Source organism: Tamandua tetradactyla, chromosome 2 (assembly GCF_023851605.1).
Source record: "Tamandua tetradactyla isolate mTamTet1 chromosome 2, mTamTet1.pri, whole genome shotgun sequence".
NCBI classification, from domain to species: domain Eukaryota; kingdom Metazoa; phylum Chordata; class Mammalia; order Pilosa; family Myrmecophagidae; genus Tamandua; species Tamandua tetradactyla.
In genome coordinates, this window is record NC_135328.1 from 160,129,612 (window position 1) to 160,153,859 (window position 24,248).

Genomic DNA, 24,248 nt, shown 5'->3' on the forward strand with positions numbered 1-24,248 from the left:
TAGGTAGCTTTAGCACGCCAAAACAGATGGCTTCCCACTTCACTTGGAATAAGAATCAAATTCCTTACTAAGGCCTATGAGGGTGTGTAAGATTTAGTGTGCCTCTGCCTCCTGGGTTACCACACATGTTCAGTAAGGTCCATTTTTGACTCCTGTGATCATTATTGTCTAAAGAGAACTTTCACATTATCAGGACTTTTATATGCTAAGTTCTTATTGCTGTATATTTCGGATAACTTTTTATTTCTTCTTTAATATCCATGGGTGATTTTTAATTATATTTTAAAAATATAAATTGTTAGGTTCTTTGCTTGTTTGTTCATTTGTCTTTGTTTGCTTAAGATTCTTATTTTAAGACTGCCTTATTATGTTGTTGCCAGAGGATGAGTATTAAAAGATTTCTACTTAGTTGAATGTACTTTGTTTTGTGATCTCAAGCTTGTGAGTGTGTGCATATGTATAGTGAACATTTTAATATGCCAGTTTATTTATTTATGGGTATATGTGAGGGTCTACTTCTAAGACAATTATGTTAGTCTCTTACTATACTCCCATGCCTGGATCACCTGTGAGGTCCTGCTTAGCACTCACACTTGATCAGTCTCAGAAATTCAAGTTAACACCCATAGGGCACCTCTTGAACAATGGGGTATAAAAGGACTTGATAAATAAATGCTCTTCTCTTCTGGAATATTCTGAGGTGCATCCTACTTAATACTTGAAAGGGTCCCAGTTGCCTACCATTTCCCTACATTCTTTCTTTGAATCCTCAGTGCCTCATTCCTGTTCCCGAATATCAATTTTCAAGGTAAACAACTGCACACAGTACCTTATCTCACTCTGCTGTTTGGGAAAACATAAGATAGGGCAGAAAAAAAATTAATAAATCCTCTCTATAGATTAATGCTATCAATGTGAATGATTTATATTTAATTTAGTGTTATTTATTTGAACAGAACATTTTATTACAATAATTGCTAACTTTTCATTATCATGGCTTTCATTTGCTTTGTATTTATTTATTCCTTTGTTTCCAAACTTTCTATTATTTTATTATGTTTTTTCTTATGAACAGTGTATAATTGGTTTTTACATATATGTGTGTGTGTATATATATATATATATATATATATATATATATATATATATATATAGTATACTGTATGGTTGGTCATATTTCATTCTCTTTCCATGTGAGTATCCTGTTATTGCAGCACCATTGTTCAATTTTTATTTGTTTGTTTGTTTGTTTTTTTGGGAAGTGCATGGACTGGGACTCGAACCTTGGTCTCCCACATGGCTGGCAAGAATTCTACCACTGAACTACCCTTGCACCCCCTATATGATCTTTGATATTGCAGTTTTCATAATACATCTATTTTGCCATATATTTGTACGTAAAATTCTCTACTGGACCAAGAATTAAATATTCTCTGTAATCTCCTTATCCTGAGCAAGAAAACTTTTATTTTCTCCCTTTACATCATCTGATCCCCTAGCACCACCAAGACAAAAGAGAAAACCTTATCCAATATCTATGTCTCAATTTTTGTGAAATATTCTGTAATTTTATTTCTAGATTGTTGATATTACAATAGTACTTTCATTTAATTATTTTGTAATACTTGAAACACAATAGTATTATTATTTTTAGGCTCATTACAAATTTAAATGTTATTGCTTATTGTTGAATCTTGTTTAGTTTCTCTCCTTTCTTGAGTAAATTATTCTGCATTAGTTTTTGTGCTGCTGGAATACTTTCTCTATTTTTGATGAGGTGGGTTTTGGTATGCTTTCTGAGTCTTTGCCTGACTGGAAATATTTAATTTAACTTCACAAATGAACAATAGTTGGCTGAGATCTATTTAAGTGGATAAAAACCTTTTTATCAGTATTCATAAATTTCTGGATTATCTTCTAACATCTAGAGTCATAGATTAGATTTTGAATCTAATTCAATCATATTCTATTATAATAACCTTTAATTTTCTGTGGGTTTGGTGGTAGAGGATTAAGGATTAGTAATCTTGTACTCAAGATAACCGAATACAATAACATGGGGAAGTCTCAAGGGTGGTCTAATTAATTCGTTCTGACCTTCTTTAAACAAGTTACTTTCATGGCATCCTCTCTGGCCTGGAGATACATTAAACTTTCCACTTAGCACCTAAGTATCTGGGAGATAAAAATGCAAATTTACATTACCATGTGCTAAAAGTTAGTGTTTCTATTTACATGTAACTGATTGACTCCTGAGCCTCCATTTTTTGTAGAGCAGTGGGTATATATTTCTTAAGTACCTACTATGTTCCAGGCACTGTTCTGAATATTGGATATTTATTAGTGACCAAAACCCAAACAAACAAAATCCCTGCCCTTATGATGCCTGTATTCCAGGAAAGGCAGACCATAAACCATAAATTAATAAATAAGTCAATTATCTAACCTGCTTATAGACCATAGATACACCAGTCTCTTTAAGTAATTCTTTGACATGGATGTTTGGGCAGATTTTTGCCCTTCACTACTTTTTTAAGATGATTTCTGGTTACATGAGGGAGAAAGCTTGCATAATGTCATGGCTGTTGGAAGGAAAATGGCTTGTTAGCTTGAACTGCCATCTTACTTTTTGGACCATTGCAGCAACATCTTAGTCTGCCTGGTCTCAGGGTACCCTGCTGACAAATAGTGGTTAAGCCTGTGGCTAATGAAATCATGGCTTTCTTGGCTACTGAATTGGCCCCACCTGGGCCTTTATTGGAGACTCCTGAGGTTTGAGGATTTGGTGCCAAGGTGAGTCCACTGTGATGGCCCCTTCTAGTAAATTCTACCTGACTCTGTATCTCCATTTCTAGGCCTGAGGGAACTCTGGAATGATTGGCCACACCATGAGGGAGTAGTGGTGGCTCAAGAGTGCTGTATCAGAACTTGAGCCCAGACAGGGGAGCCCATGATGGATGTATCTCATTACCTACCTTCTCGTCTTGATCCCTTTCCAACATCTACTCTGCATCAGAAGGAAAGGAAGTTTCCATTTCCACTTTCTGTCTGATTGGGACCTTGATCTCTGTCCTTTGTGTTTTCACTGGGGTACAATAGTAGAATGCTGGAGAAAATGATTTATGGGACAGAAGAGCAAAACTAATTATTTTAATCATACGGCCATAATATCACTTTCATCAAGCAAAATAACATCACTGGGAAAATATTCCAAATGCATAAAAAGTGATAATAGTGATATTAGTTAAATGACAAGGCAAGGTAATCATGCCAGAGATAACAAAAAACTGATGCAACTAAATGTTAAATGAGTGAATGTGAAAATGTTTCTATTTCAAAGAGGATTCTTGGGAACCAGGCCCCCTGCTGAAGAATGGTTAACAGTGGACCTTGAAGGATGGGAAAAATCTAGAGAAAGAAAGAAAAAGAAAACGCATCTCATAGAGAGAAACAAATAAAGTTAAATGTTTAGAAACAGAAGCATACAGTTTTGGATTTATATCAGACATGATCTAACCATGAAAACAGAACCACAAAAAAGAATTTAAAACATAGAAAATTTAATACAGAGAATAGTGTGTATAGGAAAAACTGATAAGCCAACCACAGGATAATGATTATCCCAGAGTTTAGCAACAGTGGAGGGAAACTAGTTTCTGGAGGGACAAAGGCGGCAGACAGTATTGCCAGCCCAAAGATAAGCGTCCCTGAGGAGGCTGGGCAAGTCTGTTCAGTGGAAGTGGATTTGTGGAAGAGAGCCTGAAGCAGAGTAGTAGGGGAAAATAAATCCTGGCGTCTTCTTTCCTCTTGATGCACAGGCTTCTGCAAGTGCCTTCCTTTAGCTGACCCAGCTGACATCAGAGTCTCAGTACTCCAGCCTGCAGAAGCAACCCTCTGCCTGAGAGAGCAGAGAACAAGGGAAAGGCAAGAAATAGATCTTGGGTCTTCAGGCAGGCAGATCTGAATCAGGCAGTAGGGTTCAGAGAGGGAAATGGTTCGTCTAACGTCTATCACTAGCTTGGGTAGGAAATAATTTTCTTTCTAAGTCAACTTGATGTCAATCTTGAGTCTACAAAACAGTTCATTATACAGTGAGTTTGGGCATGATTTAAACTTTCTAAATGTTAGTTTTCTCCTCTGTTAAATGGGAATAATAATACTTTCTCATGCTTCCTTTAAGTGTTGCTAGGCAGAAAAGCTGGGTGGTTGTGTATAAAATCACTTCTTGCATAACAAGTCTGGCAAGAATGCTTTTTATTAGATAAAGTTGATCACATCATTCCCATAAATAAACTGAATAATATGAGGTTAAATGAAGCAACATGATTAGCTTCCTGAGCTAGCAATACCTGAACAGTCTGTGGTATTACTGAGACTAAGATCATCAATATTGTATCATTTTATCTATACATTTATTCACAAAAGATTTATAATGAGAGAATAATTAGAGCTTTTTTTTTTTTTTGGCATGGGCAGGCTCCAGGAATCAAACCCAGGTCTCTGACGTGGCAGGTGAGAATTCTGCCACTAAGCCACCATTGCACTGCCCTATGGTATTCATTTTGAAATAGCTCTAATTCAATTTCTAAAATAGCCAATAAAAAAACCTTCCTAATTCATCTACCTTCATTAGTTTATCAATTTTTCAGTCATTAATTTAACAAATATTTCTTGAGCACCTACTATGTGCCAACCATACTAAACACTGGGAAAATGCAAAGAATAAAACAGGACAAGCAAGAAATACCAGCCTCCAAGGAGTGGGAGGAAAGATAATGAACAAGAAAAATAAGTAAAGCATGCACACATACTTAAATTAAAAGAAAAAAAATTACTGAATTGTAATTTATGTACGATAAAACTTACCCTTTAGAGTAACCACAGATTATATACTCTAAATTATATATTCACAGAGTTGTGAAACTGTTACCACAATCTAGTTTTAGAACATTTTTATCACCCCAAAAAGAATCCTCATGCCCATTTCAATCCGTCTTCACTCATTCCCAGCCTCAGGCTACCACTAGTCTGCTTTCTATATCTTAAGATTTGTCTTTTCTGGATATATCAGATAAATGAATTAATAAAACATGTAATTTTTTGCATCTTGTTTCTTTCCCTTATTAATGTTTCTGAGGTATATTCTTGTTGCAGCACATATCATTAGTTCTTTCCTTTCATGTCTGGATGGTTTTCCACTGCATGGGTATACCACGTTTTGTTTACCTGCTTTTCAGATGATGGACATTTTGAGTGTTTCGACTTATGGACTATTATGAACAATTGTGGTGTGAACATTCATATAAAGCTTTGTATATTCATTTTTCTGGGTGCAGAATTGCTGATTCACATAGCGAGTTTATATGGTGACGTTCTTTTTGTAAAACTGTTTTTCAGTGAAGCTGTATCATTTTGCATCCCTACCAGCAGTGAATGAGAATACTAGTATCTTCACATCCTCGGTGAAACTTGCTCTTGTCTGTCTTTTTTGATCATAGACAGTCCAGCGAGTGTTAAGTGGCAACTAATTAACGTTTTAATTTGCAGTTGATGACTAACGATGTTTAGCATCTTTTCAGCTGTGCATTGACCATTCATAACTTTCTTTGCTGAACCTTTCTTTTCAAACCTTTTGCCCATTTTTAAATTGGTATATTTGCCTTTTTAATATTGAATTGAATGGATTCTTTATACATTCTAGATTCAAATCTTCTATCAAATATATGACTTGCAAATATATTCTTCTTGTCTATTTTTTAAAGGTGTCTTGTGAAGTGCAAAACTTATACATTATAACAAAAGGCAATTTATCAAGTTTCTCTTTTGTGCTAATCTTTTGGTGTCATATCTAAGAAAATTGCTTAACCAAAAGTCAGAAATATTATTTTCAATGTTTGATTTAGTATTTTTATAATTTTACCTCATACATTTAGGTATATGATACATATTGAGTTAATTTTCTTATATAGTATGGGGTAAGTGTCTAAAATCATCTTTTTGCATGTAGAAATCCAAGTGTCTCAGTACCATTTGCTCAAGAGACTATAGAACTGCCTCAGCAACTTTGTAATAAAATAATTAACCACCACCATAAAGCTCCTAGAGCACATAAATGAATTCAGCAAAGAGCCAACAAACATCAATACTATCTGTTTACACAAGCAATGAACAATTGGAAGAAGAAATCAAGAAAAAAAATCCCATTTTACTAGCAACTAAAAAAAAAATCCAAATATCTAGGAGTAAATCTAGCCAGGTATAAAATCAAGTACTTGTACATGCAGAAAACTGCAAAGCATTGCTAAAGTAAATTAAAGAAGACCTAAATAAAAGGAAGGACATCCTATATTCTTGGATTGAAAGACTAGATATTGTTAAGATATCAATTATACTCAAATAATTTTACAGGTTTAACTGAATCTCAATCAAAATTTCAATGGCCTTCTTTGCAGAAATGGGAAAACCAATCTTATTTTAAAAACAAAAAATTAAAAGTGTTGGAGAGGATATGGAGAAATAAGAAGACTCGTTCATTGCTGGTGGCAATGTAAAATGGTGCAGCTACTGTGGCAGAAAGTTTTGGTGGTTTCCGGAAAGTTAAGTATAGAATTACCATATGACCCAGCAATACCAGTTCTAGGTATACACCAAAAGGAATTGAAAGCAAAGACTTAGATATTTACACACCAATATTCATAAAAGCATTGTTCATAATTATGAAAAGATGGAAGCAGCCTGTGTCTATCAACCTATGAATGGATAAAAAAATGTGGTATATACATAGAATGGAATATTATCCAGCCATAAAAAGTAATAAAGTTCTGATACATGCTTCAACATGGATGAACCTTGAGACATCACGTGGAGTGAAATAAGCCAGATGCAAAAGGACAGTTTTTGCATCTGTTTATGATCTCGTTAATATGAAATAGAATAAGAAATCTTATAGAGTCAGAATCTAAAATACAGGTTACCAGGGGATGTGGTGAGACAGAAACAGCAAGTTAAGGTTTAAAATGTACAAGGTTGCTATTTGGAATGATGGAAATATTTTGGTAATGGATAGTGGTTTTGGTAAAAAATGCAATATTGTGAAAATAATTAACAGCACTGAAATAACAATCTTAATGTGGTTAAAAGGGGAAAAGCTAGTTTGTATATATGGTAATAGAATAAATTTTCTTAAAAAAATCCATATAAACAGTGAATCCTCAATTAAACTGTGAGGTATAGTTAGTAGTACAATTACAAAAATGTGCTTTTGTTAATTGATACTAATGTACCATGCCAATGCAAGATGTCAATGATAGAGTAGTATATAGGAATCCTGTATTTTATGCATGCCTGTTCTGTAAACCTGCAAGTTCTCTAATAAAAATTAGGTAATTAATTACTGGCCCATGAAAAGATATATTTCTAGACTTTTATAATCTATTCTATGGACCTATTTGTCTATCCTTAATCCATTACCACACTGTCTTAATTAGTGTAGCACCATAGTAAATTTTGAAACCAGAATCCTCCAACTTTGTTCTTGTTACTCAAGATTATTTGGGCACTTCTGTGTCCTTTACCTCTCCATATAACTTTTAAAAGCAGCTTGTGAACTTTTCCCAAAATATGAATCAGCTTGAGGAAAACTCCTGCCTTAATATTGTCTTCTTATCCATGGACATGAACTATCTTTCCCTTTGTTTAGATCTTCTTTGATATTTCTCAATAGTGTTTTGTAATTTTCAGTGTACAAATCTTGCACTTTTGTTAAATGTATTCCTAAGTGTTTTGTTCTTTGTCACGCTATTGTGAAAGTAATTGTTGACTTCCTTCAGTTATCTTGTTGACTTAAAATCACTTTCAGATTGTTCATTGCTAGTATACAGAAGTAAATTTTTTTTGTATTACTGTTATTGTTTTCTATGAGCCTAATGAACTAATTTTTAGGGTTTTTTGGTGTGGATTTCTTAGAATTTTCTACATACAGGATCATATCATCTGTGAATAAAGACAGTTTTACAATTTTCCTTCTAGTCTAGATGCCTTCACTTCTATTGATTGACTAATGACCTTATTGTGCTGCTTAGAAATTCCAGAACACAATTAAAGAAATGGCAAGAATAGACAGCCTTGCCCTTGATCTTCAGACAGGTGCACACATGTATTATAGGACATAAGTGCTTTCCCCCTGTGTTATGGATTGAACTGTGTTCTCCCAAAAGACCTGTTAAAGTTCTAATCCCAGTGCCTCATAATGTCCCTGTGCTGGTCTGAAAAGAAGCATGCCCCCTAGAAAACCCATGTTTTAACCAAAATCCCATTTCATAAAGGTAGAATAATTCCCTATTCAATACTGTATATTTGTAACTGTAATCAGATCATCTCCCTGGATGATGTGATTTAGTCGGGAGTGGTTGTTAAACTGGATTAAGTGACGACATGTCTCCACCCATTTGGGTGGGTCTTGATTGGTTTATTGGAGTCCTATAAAAGAGGAAATATTTTGGAGAATGGGATATTCAGAGAGAGCAGAATGACATAGCCATGAGAAGCAGAGAGTCCACCAGCCAGTGACCTTTGGTGATGAAGAAGGAAAATGCCTCCTGGGGAGCTTCGTGAAACCGGAAGCCAGGAGAGAAAGCTAGCAGATGATGCCGTGTTCGTCACGTGCCCTTTCAGCTGAGAGAGAAACCCTGACTGTGCTTGCCATGTGCCTTCTCACTTGAGAGAGAAACCTTGAACTTCATCGGCCTTCTTGAACCAAGGTATCTTTCCCTGGATGCCTTTGATTGGACATTTCTATGGACTTGTTTTAATTGGGATATTTTCTTGGCCTTAGAACTGTAACCTAGCAACTTATTAAATTCTCCTTTTCAAATGCCATTCTGTTTCTGGTATTTTGCATTCAGGCAGCTAGCAAACTAGAACAGTCCCCTTATTTGCACTTAGGATAATTACAGATAGAGTAACTAAGTTCAAATGAGCTCATACTTTTGTAAAGTGGGCCTTTAATCCAATCTGACTGGTGTGCTAATAATAAGAAGAAATTTGGACAGAGACAAATAGAGGGGAGAGTGTCATGGATTACCTGCAAACACCAGAAGCTAGATCAAGCATGGCACAGATTCTTCCCTATGAATTCTCAAGGAAGCATATCTCTACAGACATATTGATTCTAGCCTTCAGAACTGTGAGGCAATAGTTTCTGTTTAAAGTGATCCAGTATTTGTTACTTTGTTACTGCAGCTCTACCAAACTAAGAAACCTTGTCTTATATAAATGGTTTGGGGAAAAGACAAACCTCATTTAAGTTGAAAAATCTGTTTGATTCCTTTCCTAGTTAATGTTTTCAAAATTGCTTTTAAGATCCGACAAGATTCATTTTTGTTTTGGGTTTCTCTGTCTAGTCCTGTTTAACCCAAGAGGAGTGAGTAAAATTCTATTGGATATCCCCAAACCAGTTCCAGGCTCTAAAAGGCATTTTAGTTCAAGCTTCATAATACAGTTGGAGAGAGCAGATCTCCATCATAGATTCCCTGCAGACACTTTAGGGAAATAGGAAGCAAGGTGACAGTGATCTCAAGATATTTCTCAGAGCCTTTGTGGACACATCAGCAGAGCTACCTTAACTAAAAGTGGCAAGGTAGGAAGAAGAAAGAAAAGGAAGGAACGGTACAAGTGTGCTTTAAACCATCATGTCTTCTATAATCCTGAAGGAAGCAATTTTTAGTCTATCCCACAGTAAGTGCTCAGTAAATGGTAGCTGCCGATATTAATATTATTACTATTATTCATTTTAATGTTATCATTAGTAATAGTATGTGTTCAGAATACACTTCGTTCTCTCCAAAGGGGTATGATCATTCCCATTTTTCTAATGAAAAAGCCCATTAGAATAAAAATCCATTATGAGTATAACTGGTGACAAAAATGTACAAATCTGTTGACAATTATGACTACCTGTCTCCTGTGTGCCATTCTCTGGCCATAGAAATGATTAGTGACCAGGGGTAATGCATGAAGTGCAGAGTCTGTGAAACCTCAGCTCAATAGGCTGGGGCGACCCCTCCTCCCCCCATCTCCAGCTTTATGATGACAAAGCTGTCATTAGTTAGGGGAGCTCTGAATCCCAAGTGCAAAGACCTTATGCTGTGCTAGAGAGATGGGAAATCACTCTTGTCAGCTGGAGGGAGGGAGGGCATGGGGAGCCAAGTGAGTGGGGGTGGGGTTTTGTCCTCCCTGATCTGTAGTCACCTTCCATGTAGGAAATTGCAGGATGCCTGCTTTGAGAATCATTGCACAGGCTTCCACTGCAATGACAAAGAGATCACCTGGAGATGAGAGCATTCTCTGCATGTGCACTCTCTTTAAATTCCTGCCAGGCAGCCGCAATTTATCCGAGGTGGGTTTGTGAAGTTGGATTCTGCCAGGGAGAGATTGGCACAAGAGAAATGGAGACAGCTAATTCTCAGGGGGTCGTCTTTGGCAAAATCCACTATTGAGGCCTCATGCTACTTGTGCTCATAGCTGCCGAGAACCAAGAGTGCCATCTGTAAACTGTGATTCATAAACACTCTGTCAGTCTGCCATCTACCCTGACATCATAAAATAACAAGAAGAGGCATTGTAATAAAGAGGAGAGGTTTGCAGCCTACCAATTAAATGCATTTAATTTATTTCTCTTACAGCTGAGGCTTTATTTATTAGTAAACAGCTGCATTTGTTACACTTTTTACTCAAAAAAGGCCAACTGGCACTTTGGATGATCCATTAATCCTAAATAATCATCTGGGTACTTCATAGTTCCTGGATCTGCAGAAATGTATGTATAAGAAGTTTATTTTAAAAACTAAAGCCTAACCTTGTCAGTCAGTTGGCAAGGGTGGAGCTCTGGGTGTCAGGCTGGGTGAGTTAATGTGACATGAAGTATGTGGATTTGAATGAGGTCTGGCGGAGTTTTTGGAAAGATTTTGCATGTGGCTTCATTTCTCTGTTTTCCCCAAGTACATGTGTATGTTAATTTTCTGCAATTGAGCGTTTCCTATGTTCTTGTCAAAGTCTAATTAGCTTGAGACTACCAGAGACAGATAGAGGGCTCCCTGTCTTTAATTGGGCCTGGGAAGAGGTGGGAGAAGAGGGAAAAGGTGTGTTCCTTCACCACCTGAACTCCCTGAGACCCTGCTAACTGGTGTGCGCTTTTGAGGTTAGTTCTATTTGGTAAACGGTGAAACCTGCGCACTTTCCCCCAGCCCCCCACACAAAGACTTCATTTTGTTTGAAAATGGTCATGGCACATTCAATAAAGATCCACTCCAAGCTAATTTTAGTTTGTTTCCTTAACATTTGAGTGAGGCAGGTTGTTGAGTATCTTTGTAAGGGATAAGATTTGCATCGAGCAAAAGCTATAAGTTTTGCTGGACCACATTTAAAGGGAATTCAGCCGTTTGAATATCAATCTAGATTCACTCATATTCACTAATTATAAAAAAGTGCTTGGTTCCATTGATTTTCCATCTCTATGAATTCACATTGAAATAGGTCATTGGGGGAAACATTTTCATCTGTAAAAGGGCTAGCTGTGTTATGTTTTCTTTTATTTCCTGAGAATTAATTGTTAAGTAAAATCCATTCTGAGAAGTATAAATGACTGACTTTGGCCTACTTTGAAATCAATTAAATTGGAAGCCCTCTATATTGTGACATTGCATTTATGATCTCTTGAATTATGTGTGCCACGTGATGGTCATATATTTTTCAAACCAATATTCTATTATGGTGCTTTGGAATTAACAAACATTGAAAACTGGTCAGACTCTAATTTTCTTTTTTGGTTTCATTTTTATTTTTCACAATGATAGTCATTGACTTAGGCTGGGCATTCTTTGTTAGTTGGATAACAGTCGAGATTGCAAATTCAATAAAGAAATAGGGAAAGAAGAGACAGTTGAAAGAATCGACATACTGTTTGCAAAGTTTCAAGTACTTCTCTTTTCTCCCCCTTTGCCGAAAAACGTTTACATATAGCCTTTTTCATAGCTATATTAATGAGATCTGATAAGTTACGTGCCAAAACCATGTCTAATAATAGATGGATAATTATCAACTAAACATATATGCTTATTTGTTAGAAAATAGCCACAAGTCAAGTGTGCTATGTTGTTTAACAATTTAGTTCAAAGCAATATAGCCCCATGGTTAAAAATACGAAGTATTGTGGGCAGATCAATTGGATCTGGATTCGTATTACATCCTGACTAGCTGTGAGACTTTGGGTAAGTTACCCAACCATTTTAAGGCTCAGTTTCTTTGTTTTTAAAATGTGACTAATCAAATCCCTAAAATATTAGAGGATTTGAGCAAGCTAATTCACACAAAGAAATTAACGCAGTGTCTGGCACACATAAGCTCTCAATAAATGTTAACTTTAAAAAGAAGTGAATCTCTATAGAAGAAATAACCACCTAGGTTCCCACATTTTTAGTAGTTTTAAATATTCGGATGAATGTTAATGTTTGCAGAGTGGTAGGTCACTGTACTCTTACTTAATAGGGTCTCACATACAGTAGTGGGCTGAAGCCATCAAATTGTGCACATCTCTTTCCAATGCCACGTTCAGTGAAGTCTGTGTTCAGTGACACCACACTAGTTGCTTGAAATCAGAGTGAGATTATTCACACCAAGGAAACCAGCAAATGCTACAACTCAGGGCTCTCCCATTCCCAAAGGATTGTTAAACATTTACCAGCTCAACTCTGTCTGTAAGGAACAAAGCCCAAATCCAGGAAATGACCCCCTTAAATAAAGCCATTGACTAAATCCATACAAGTGTCTTATTAAGGACAGATCTTGATATTCTTGTTCATAGCCTCATTACTCTCACTTGATGCATACAACTAACACATTTTATTATCTAATGCTTTATTTTACAGCACACTAGAAGCAGAAAATTAGAAAAGGCAAGGCAGTTGGCAAAAAGGAAGCTGACAGTCATCTTACGTGAATACTTAGAGACATTTACAGTCTAGTGTTGTTTGCTATAGGAAAAAAGAGCCCAGTTAACCTAAAATCTTCTTGCTGCAGTACTTAATAATTCCTGTGTTCACAGTGAATCATCAAGGAAAAAAACCAATAAATTGTATTTTAATCCTATTGTTTCATCTGATAGGTTAGTGTGAAACATATTTAGTCATAGTCTATAAGACAGATTATTTCCATGGAATGGGATTTGGGGGACATCAAATCCAGATTTCAAATATTTTAGGACAAATTGTCACATGGCCTTTAACAGAAGTCAAACAATTGAGAGAGAGAGCAGCTCTAGTAGAAAAGTATTGTCATTCTGTAATCCTGTCCTTCCAGAGCACAGCATGTAGAGGTCCTTGGATACTTTAGAATTCAGGCTTAAAGCCATTGAAAGGAAACAGCCCCCACATTTTCTAGGTTTAGGAATAAGAAGAGATACTTGTTTAAATCAATCAGTGAGGGGAGGGTCCAAGTTTAGTCCATTTCTCCTTCCAGTGAAGAAAAGAGATGGAGTTCTTGAGGTTAGATCAGGAGTTATATATAACTACCCCTGAGTAATAATGGCACTGAGGTTTGAATAACAGTTTATACCAAAGATTGATAATGCTAATAGCTAAAATTTATTCATCACTTGCTATATGCCAAGCAGTATGTCAGGCATTTAATCCTAAAAATTCTATGATAATTACCATTTTAAATCCAATTTCACAGGTGTGGAATCCAAGGTTTGGGAAGGTTAGAGCACTTCCCTAAGTTCACTCAGCTAGCAAGTGGCCAACAGTTCAGAGTGTCTTCAAAGTCAATGTTCCAAAACATGATGCTCAACTGTTTCCTAATATGCTACACTAGTGAAGTACAAAGTCTCAGAAAGTGAATTGGTAAAATTGACCCACCTGGAGGGACCAGAGATAACTCCCAAACATAAGGTACAGGACTAGGGCACAGAGCTAACAAGAGAAGCATGAGCTAGGATGGTTGATATCAAATGAGAAAGAAGGGAATGTGACTTGCATCTATGGGCCGGAAGAACTAAGAAACATGCAAATATGAACTTGAATCCGGATTTAGGTAGGTAGTTTTTGGTGACATTTCTGAAAGATGTTAAGTGAGTTTCCTAAGACCACTTAACCAGTTAGCAGTCTAAGTCCAGCTGTCCATCAATGAATTAGCATAGAGTACCCTTGAAATTAACATCGTAACATTAAAGACCTTTGGCACCAAAAAGACTTACTTTATAAGAAAAACTAATTATTGTGAGCCTTATGAAGTCGAACAATTGCAATGATCCTTTACTTTATTTGAAATAAAGATTCAAATGTATATCACTAAATAGCTTGAAATTTTGATCATAGAAATCAATGTTTAGGACACTTTTGCTTGATTTATTGAGTTATACTTATAGTACCTGTCCTCCAAACCAAAGAAGAGTAGAGGCCAAACTACCCTTAATCACTGCCAACCTATCATCCTATTCTTACTATCGAATCATGAAATAACTTGCTAGGGGAACAAATTGAATCCCTCTACATATTCAGCAGCACTGAAAGTGTTGTTGGCTGTAAACATTTTCTTTCTCTCAAAAAGCCTCCCTTTAATGTTCTGTATGTTGTTTGGTGACCAACCTATAAGCATCGGTAAAACAAATAGTGTTCGTCTGCTATTTTGTCTACTCCTCTCCCCCACCCCATCCTTTAACAGAGAAACCATTTTGTCCTCATCTACTACCTTTTAGATTTGATGGGGCAGATGTGAGTATGTTTTATAAAATCAAGCAGATTATCCCCCCCTTCTCATTTCACCATTCAGTGATAATCATTTAGTCCCTGAAAGCCCATGGTGCCAGCAATATTGGTCCAATAAATGAAGCTGCGCTCCCTAAACAGATGGGAATGATGTTTCTTTGCCACTGGGTGAAATTGCTTTAAAAGTATCAGCAGCAAACATAGGGGAAAAAAGCTGAACCAATTGCTGCTGGAAGTCTGGCCACATGTAATTCTCGCTGCTTAAAAATCCAATATTACATTTGCTTCATTACAGTACTTTGTCTATCAGCTCCTTTGAGTCTATTAACTTAATTGTTCTTTATTAACAAATGGGTCATTCTTTCTGGCAGCAGAGCAAAGCTCAAATGCCAGTTAAACACTTTGATAAATGCAACACCCCCTTTCTCTCAGCTCCTTTTCTGAACATGCTGTGAATGCACACGCACACACACACAGGAGGCTTAATCAAATGTACTTATACAAAAGGATTATATCAAAAAATGGTTCTTAAAGGTAGCAAGTGGGGAGGAAAGTGCTTGTCTTTACAAGTAAATCCTATCATAATTGCATACCATATTTCTTTTACGAATGTGTGCCATGCCTCTGGTAAAAATGTTCTTACTCTGTAAAATAAGCTAATGTTTGAGCTTGAAGGAACAATGACAATAATCTTTTGGCAAAACTGTTGTAAGGAAAATTCTCCTTTAAAATCATGTGCACTTTTGCTCCTTTTCTTTACCAGTAATCCTTATCACTATTGTTATTATTCATCTTTCATAATTTTCTTTTTAAAAAGGGAGGTTCCTATTGTCTTCATGTATCTTGGTCTCTCTTTTTCTTCTCTCCCAGCCCCCAAACACACTTATCCTTTTTTTTTTCTTAGGTGACATTATGCTATTCACCAAACCTGTAACTTTAATAGAGGGTGACAGGGTGACCTTGACGACAGATGTTCTTATGGCAACAGATGGCACTGGCAAACCCGAGAAGCTGTTGTATGCCGTCTCCGTGCCACCTGTGCCTGGTCAGATTGAGCCCATCAATTATCCAGGCCTGCCCCATTCCCTGCACAGCAGTCAGATGTATTGGCCTGGAAGGTTTGCTGTGTGCATGACAATAGCCAAGGGGCCAGTGAGGAAGCAGTCAGGTGAGAGGGTCCCCTGCCTCCATTCTTCTCCCATCCCCCCCACAACTCCCCACCCTCACTCACTCAGTGTCTCCCATATTTAATGACTTCAGTGAGTCAAAGGGATTAAAATGGTTTTATCAGTGAGAGTTCACCAAATGGCTACTAAAAATAGCCACCCATAAGGTTGGTGCAAGTGAAAACAAGCCAGTACTGCTACTGTTTTATACATAGCTGTATATTTTTATTATCTGGAGAGTTGCCACATTAGAAAATCATTCAGGGACTATATATGCAATGTATAATATGGTTTTTATTTATCAAATTTTCAATTTGGCTTTTCTTTTCACATCTTGGTCCCATCCTTCCTTTTGCTCTCTCTCACATTTATTTAGTTTCTCTGCGTCCTGGTTGAAGGAAGTAAAGTTGACTGGAGAGAGGAAATATTAATAAGTAATAATAATGATAGTCATTATGATTTTTTAATCTTTTGTTATATGAAACAGATACTTTTCTAGGGACTTTACAGTCATAATTCATAAGCTTCTTAACAAACTTATAGTAGATAGAATTATTCTCATTTTATGGACGAGGAAACTGAGGCTCTGAGAGGTTTAGTAACATGCCCAAGGTCATACAATCAGCAAACAAGAGATCCAGGATGTGGACACAAGGCAGGTGGACTTTCCACTATGGAATATTGCTTCTAGTCACCAGGAAAATCTGTGATTTGCTTGGCTATGAAAGAATAATATTGGGGGACGATTTGTGTCCCAACTCACTTTCTTAACCCAGGCATCTGGCTCGCCTCCTGCATTCCCAGCTACTATGGTAATTATATAATTTATTAATAAAGCAGTGTGTGATCTCCAACACATAGGTCAAACATAACTGTAACCTTTTATTATTTTTCATTTGTATGACAGGGTAGTTAAAGTTGGAACAGTTTGGCCTCTTTCTACTCGAAGAAAGCTAGAGTATTGTATGAAATCATCAGTAGTCCTTCCTCCAGATGGTGGTGTCATTTCTAAGAAATAGCATATGCTAGCTATTATGATACTTAAATGTAATGGTTTTATGTCTCTCCAGTGGGCAAAGAAACTGTACAACAGGTTTTAGTCTAGGAATTTTTTAATGGTACTTTAACCTTCCGAAATAGAGTATTTCCACAAAGAAATTCAATTGATAGAGCATGGTTTAATAATAAAGGAATGTACATTTCTGCCTTTTTTTTCTGTACAATAATAGGACAGCATCTGGATTTACTACCCTCCAAGTCTGCTATTTTACATAATGTTACTGAATTGGGAACTATTACATGCTTTTTTGATTTTAGAAAAATTGCCTTAAAAGTTATTTACACTCATTTTATAACAAAGAGGGCAATATAACTAACTTTATTCTTAGTGTGATTAGCTATGAGTCATTTCCTAAGAAATGAGTTTAATTAACCAGGGAAAGAAAGCTGTAATAAATCATGAACATGAACTATTTCTAAGTGAGGTTAAAAACATCTTATTTAAAACTACCATCACACAAGTCACAAACCTAAATTATATATTAAGAAGAGAAATTGTTATGATTTTGAAAATTCCTGACAAAACGGATGAAAGAAAGGAGGATATGTATAGCAGGGGAAATAACTTAAACTAGTTGAAATATTTTAAGAAACTGGTTGTGAAGTCAGGATACCACTATGCTAATTAAAAACTACCTGTTAGCTGTGTGATTTGGAGAAATTCCCTAAAATTATCTCTGCTGTTTCTCTTTCCTTGCAAACTGAAGAGATTGAACTTAGTCATTCTTTTTCAGAAGTTTAGGCAACCATTAATGCCATTGCCAAATATTTCCAAGCTTCCCCCATTCCAGCCATAAGGTGAATTTACAGTTCCTCACCACTGAAGTTAAGGGTAGACATGTGATTTGCTTCAGTCAACTAAATGTGAGAGCTGTCACCTCCAGGCAGAAGCTTTAAGATCAAGGGCATGATTTGTCCCATCCTTTCCCATGGCTGTTATAGTCATAGAAGGGAGTATCTAGATGAAGTCTTAATCAATATGGATCTTACAGTGCTCAGAATAAGCAAAGTTGCCCTACAAATCCATCCTCTATGTGTGGTGTGAAGAAGAAAGAAACTTTTGTTGAGTTAAGGCATTGAGACTTTTTTCCTTACTATGACATAACCTAGCCCATCCCTTTATCATAGAGGGTTGGGTATCAGATTCATCCAAAGGACTTTCCAGCATATACAGCTAGTGCTCATTCCAGAATTACTTAATCAGATTCTTTGGTGTGAATTTCAGATTTGTGTGTTTGTAAAAAGTATCTCTAGAGATTGTGCTATATACCGTTGCTAGTAGAACTCATGTGTCCACACTTTGCGTGAGTAGACACATGATTGATGAAATAGCTATGCTATACACTTTTAACTGCATATCACCCTAATGGATAATTATAATAAAATCTTATCATAGCATATTATATTTCAGGTTACACAAGCACTTTTGTACTGTTCATTTTATTTGGCCATTAAAACATTAGCATATTATAATGTGTAGACTTTCTGGCTATAACATTTATTAATGTATTAAAGATTTGACCCCCTGCTCTGACATGCAAGTAGATGCACCTTGCTTCTTTACTCCCTATTGTGTATTCCTTCAAAAAGTGCTTAGTTGAAGATGATGATCTTCCCAAGAATGGAAGGCCGTTGTCCTGAAGGAATCTCAGAAAAGCTGCATTATCCTGCTTGTGAATTTGTCTTTCTCTCCACGGACAACTAAACCTTCCTTGCTAGGACCACACTATCCGAAATAATTTGATTTATGTTGGAAAATAGTTACTATTTCTGACTTTTTCTAATACTTATTTTGAGGACTTTAATATTTTTTTACTCCTAAGTTGTATGTGCAAAATTGCGATTTTGAAGACCAAACTATTGGGAAAATAGTATTAACTTGTTTGACCTTAAATCCACATTGAAGTTCCCCAAATTGAATACTGGCTTGCAAACAGAAAAACCAATTTCATCCAAACTACTAAACTAAAACACATTGACTGGACCTTTATATTTGAGAAACTCTTATATGGTTATTACTATTTATGTGTGAAGATCATGTACACTCATACACATGTTGTAAATATAAGTAATTACCAAGGCATAACCATTTCCTGCCTTTAATCATCCCATTAAAGGCATAGATTTTGGAGTGGATCTCTAGTTGGAATCTTGACTCCTTCACTTGCTAGCTGTTTTACTATTGAAGAAGAGATTCAACTTCCTTGATTCTCATTTTCCTCAGTTTACAAATGGACATAATATTAGGACCTACCTTATAAAAGTATGTTATTAGGATGAAATAAGATAATCCATTAGACTGTTACAGAAAGAGAGAGCCAAGGAGATGGAGAATGAGAGAAGAAAAAGATAGATACAGAGAGAGGAGAGAGAGAGAGAGAGAGAGAGAGAGAGAGAGAGAGAGAGAGAGAGAGAGAGGGAGAGAGAGAGAGAGGGAGAGGGAGGGAGAGAAGGAGAGAAAGGAAGGAAGAAAGAAAGAAAGAAGAGGGGGTGAGGGATAGGGGGAGGAAGGAGGGAAGGAAGGAACATATATTTGAAAATTTAGTGGGGTCAAATAATTTGGGGAAAGAATGGTTAAAATAGGTTAATGAGCTTCCATACTGAGCGACTTCGTAGACAGTCTAAAACCTGTGATGGTAGCATCGGGGCGCAGACTCTGAGGACTGTGGGAAGGCTTTCCAGAGGAGATTATGCTTGAAGTAAATCTTTGAAGAAAACATAGTGAGACCTGGGTGGGAGTCGAACAAGAGTGGGACTGGGAGGAGAGCCTACGTAAAGGGAAAGACATTCCAGGAGGTGGTAACTGGTATGATGTATGTGGGGAGCTCTAATATATGAGCTAGTGAGGGCAAGGGCCAGGAGAGTGGAGGAGTTGCAAGGACTAGGTTTTAAAGAACCTTGTTATGTTATGGATTTGAAAGTTTTATCTTTTTGGCAATAGGGGACTGTCTCAGTCAGGACCCCAGGAGGAAGTAGAAAGCACCTTCAAACATGTAATTGAAGAAAATATAACTATTAACAAATAGTCAAAAAGGTGGACTATTTACAAAGGTGTGGGTAGGGTTAAAGGGAAACCAACAAGGTGGGGTAAACCAACCATACTGTGATTAACAGAGAGGGGAGAAATACCATATTGTGATTCAAAGGGCAAGCTGTAGAAGGCCTTACAAGAACCTGGAGAGATTTCAGCTCAGGCTGTAGGTGAAGAAGGTAATTCACCAGGAGTTGTGGCCTTCTGGAGAGGATTGCAGCACTGCCAATCTACCCACTGGCAAAGACCAAGCAAGGAAAGTAAACAATTTACCTTTCTCTCAGTCTTCAGTGACAGTGGGGAAAGATTTGCAAGGGCAAACACAGAATGTCCAGCATAGAGAGCAAGAAAGCAAAATGTTCTGTTCTGAATTTTAGATATCACCCTAGCAACTATATGTAAAGTGGCTTGGAGGAGAATGAAGCTTTAGAATAGAAGACCTATTCTCTTATCCATGCAAGGGAAAGACTGAGCTGGGGAAGGGCTATTAGGGGACAGAGTGAGAAGGACAGATTTATGAGAACATTTGGGCTTCAAAATTGTTGGGACTTGATGACTATCTGTGGCTGGTGAAGAGAAGTGACTCAAGGATTATGCCCAGGTTTTCAGCTTGGATGAGTACAAAGTGATGTGAACAACTCTCATAAGTGAATGCAACAAAAGAAGTGCAGGTGTGGGGGTTTGAGGAATTCAGTTTTGAACGCGTAGAGTCTGTGAGCCCCGAGAAATGTTCATGTGGGTATTTGAAATAGCTATTGGATACAGGATTGTAACATGAAGTGTGAATAACTAGGACAAGAGATGAAGATTTTCAAGTTAATGCAACACGTGGTGGCCAGAACTATGGACGTGGATGAGGGTTCCAGGGTCAGCAAGTAAAGTAATACAGGGAGTGAGCCACTGAGAACACTGACTTAATATTTAAATTTGACTGCATTGCTCTTCAGAACCTGGGCATGCTCTCAGGCTCTTCAGAACTGATCACCAAAATTCCAGCAAAAGCTTCTCATTGAAGTAATTATATTGGCCTGTTCCGGGAACAAAAAGTCAATTTTCTGTGCCTCCGTCCCTGTCAGGATCTCCTGGTAGGAACAGAATATATCTTTATTTTAGATTTATTGCCTTGGGTGCACGGGTGCTTCAGTGGTTAGAATGCCAACCTTCAATGTGGGAGACCCAGGTTCGATTCCCGGACCATGCACGCAAAAGAAAAAAAAAAAAGACTTTAAGGTTTAAGAACTGATGATTTTGAATGGCCCAGTCTGCCTAAATGAGACAAATATTAGTTAAAATGTGCCCTCTTTATTGGTGGGGTCCTAAGATTTGTTGGATCCTTTCACATCAATCTTAAAAGAACACTTCCAATTTGGCAAAGTAGAGTTTTAAGCCCCACTGGAAGATAAGCCATCCAGTTCCACTTCCCCTTCATTCCACTCTTCATCTCCCCCCCCTCTTACCTCACCTCTGCCCCATCTTCTGTCTGGATAGTTTTTCCATGGAACACATGAAAGCAATTATGGCAACAGCAAGCTATAAACTGGGAAACCCATGCATGGCTTATTCAGAATCTTCCTTCACATGAAGAAAATAAGCACGCTGTCATGGACATAATCATAGATAGATAGATTGCAGAAAGATAGATACTGATGTATATATAGAGAGATATATATCACAGGTATGTTGTATATATATCTATAAATGTATATGCATATGCATGTGTTTGCATGTGTATGTATGTGTTTGTGCATACAAGTTAGTATTTGGATATACAGATATGCATGTGTTCATATGTATACAAATGTGGATATATGTTTACATTTATGCAAGTGTGTTCTGTGTGCAAAGGTGTGGGTGCCTACACCATGTAAATGTGTGTGTTGACTCCCAAGAGAAGGAGAAAAGGAGAAAACCATTCCTGTCCTCCTATGATAAATGGAAGACAGCAAAGGGTTAAAGCAATCACTTTGGAAACCATTTTCCAAAAAAGCTGCACCCTAAATTAATTTTGGCTGGTAATCTATATCGGGTTAAATAACTCCTCATTATTCTGTAACACAGCTGAGGCATCTCCAAATGTTTATCTTGTTTTGTAACCGGTACCTTCTGGTATATTCTAGTGCCAGCACTCCCGGCTCCTGCTATATTTCATTCTCACTATTTTTGGACTAGAGCTGCTGGTTCCAGGTGATTTAATAAATTGCTTTTTTTTTTTTGGTGTTCCTTTTAACTTACCCATCTGCTCAACACATGCGTAACTTGCAATCTGTCGGCAGTTTGCAGAAAGACAAACTGTCAGAGCTGCATGCGTTTGACAACTTTGTTCCCAATTAGATTAGTGGTAATTTTAACAGATTTCAGGGCAATGGAGAAAGAGATGGCATGTTATTAAAGCATCAATTCTGACAGACCCGAGCACATATGATTTCAATGTAAATTATTTTAAATGCTTTAATTAAAACTAGAGAAAGATTTACCCTTTTAAGCGGTAAATGATAGCAAGACAAATTTAAAAGGAAAGAGAGTAACTGAGTTTTCTAAATGGTTTATGTTATTCAAGGCAGTCCAGCAGTCAAGGCGACTGTAATCTATGGTGGTAATGTGGGGCCTGAGTTAATTATTCATCGCTTCCTCTCTGTAGCAGATGTGATTCAATACACGAGGTACAGTATTCAGAGCCTGGAACACTCTCTGTGAAAATCTCAGTTCAGGCTTCTTTTGGAGCCATCAGGAAATTGCCAGAATCTGTTTAACACGTTAAATATATTCATAAGAGAAAAAAATCTTTTTTTTTTTTGGCTCTTTGTTTTTATATGTTTCAATGCAGCTGCTTCTCTCCTCCAGTCAACCCAGCATCCCGAGCCTCCATATTCCCACTCCATTCCCTGTCTAATACCCCTGAAGCATATGCACAGATGTACATGGTGACCAGATTAGGCAAAACAGGGAATTCTCTACCTCAGGTCACTGTACAGGCTTGTGCTTAACAGAAAATGCCCCATCTATAATTTAAACGTATGCAATAGTCATAATTCATGAGTACAGAGCGTCATTGACAGAATGTCTGGCATTCTGGGAGGGAGCTCCATGGAATCAAGGACACACATAGGTAGGTAGATTTCCCTGATGAATTTGACAGTGTATTTGATTTATTCAGCCATAAATCTAACCATTGGTTTAATGCTTTCCATTTGTTCTTAGACAACACTGGGCATTTTATTATTGAAATCACCAATGCATTAATTAAGGTTTAATATTCCCTGAACATAATTGCATAAAATTCTTTTATGTGCACATTTCTTAGTCACTTGGGAAGGGTTCACTATTTTATATATGGGCCTATTGAGTTGAGAGCTGTCTGCTTTTTTTAGAATTATTAAAATGACTTGAAGAGGAAGGTTATCACTATCCTACATGACGGTTTCCTTAATTTTTAAAATTATTTTTAAAATAATGCCTTATGTCTTTAAGGGCATCCTTTTGACAGAGATTATTACTGCACTTGAATTAGTTAACAATGATGCTGAGTTAATTCCGGGTTAAATTTCCAAGGTAAATTTTGGACTTTATCTTATTTCTTTGTTAACATTACACATAAATGACTCATGCGTTTATATTTTCTGGAGAAGAAAGTAGCGCAATAGATTTGGAGGAATATTTTTAAATGTGTGGTGAACAAGTCAGAGATGGCATTACTGGAATGACAGAAGATGCTAGAAATGCTGAGTCGAATTCAACAAACTGTAAGCTTCTCTCCCTTCATTCCAGAGGACATCCTGTTAAGCCTTCACATGAACCTTTCTTTGCATTTCAGACTCTTTTCCACATAAGAGAGCTCTTTTTCCCTTCTTGTTTCAGTTTTAAGATTTCTTTTTGTAAACCGAAGAAAGAACATAAACTTTGAAATTTACCAGACTCTGCTAGGGATTTATCACTACCACCTACTAAATAAATGACCTCCAAAAACCTCTTCTGTCTTTGTGAGCCTCAGATTTTCCATCTGTGGATATAATAGTAAATTATTCCATTTCAGAAATCTTTTGAAAATTAAGGAAGATAATACATGTTGAGTGCCTGGTATACAGTTGGTGTAAAGTGCAAAATTCCTTCCATCCTTTCCCTCTCCATCTACGAATGATTTTACACATTTCTGTGTTTACCTGTTGGCTTTTCCTTGTGGGTAAGGAAATGCAGAGAGGAATGGAAAACTTTGAAGATAATGGGAATTCACTCTAC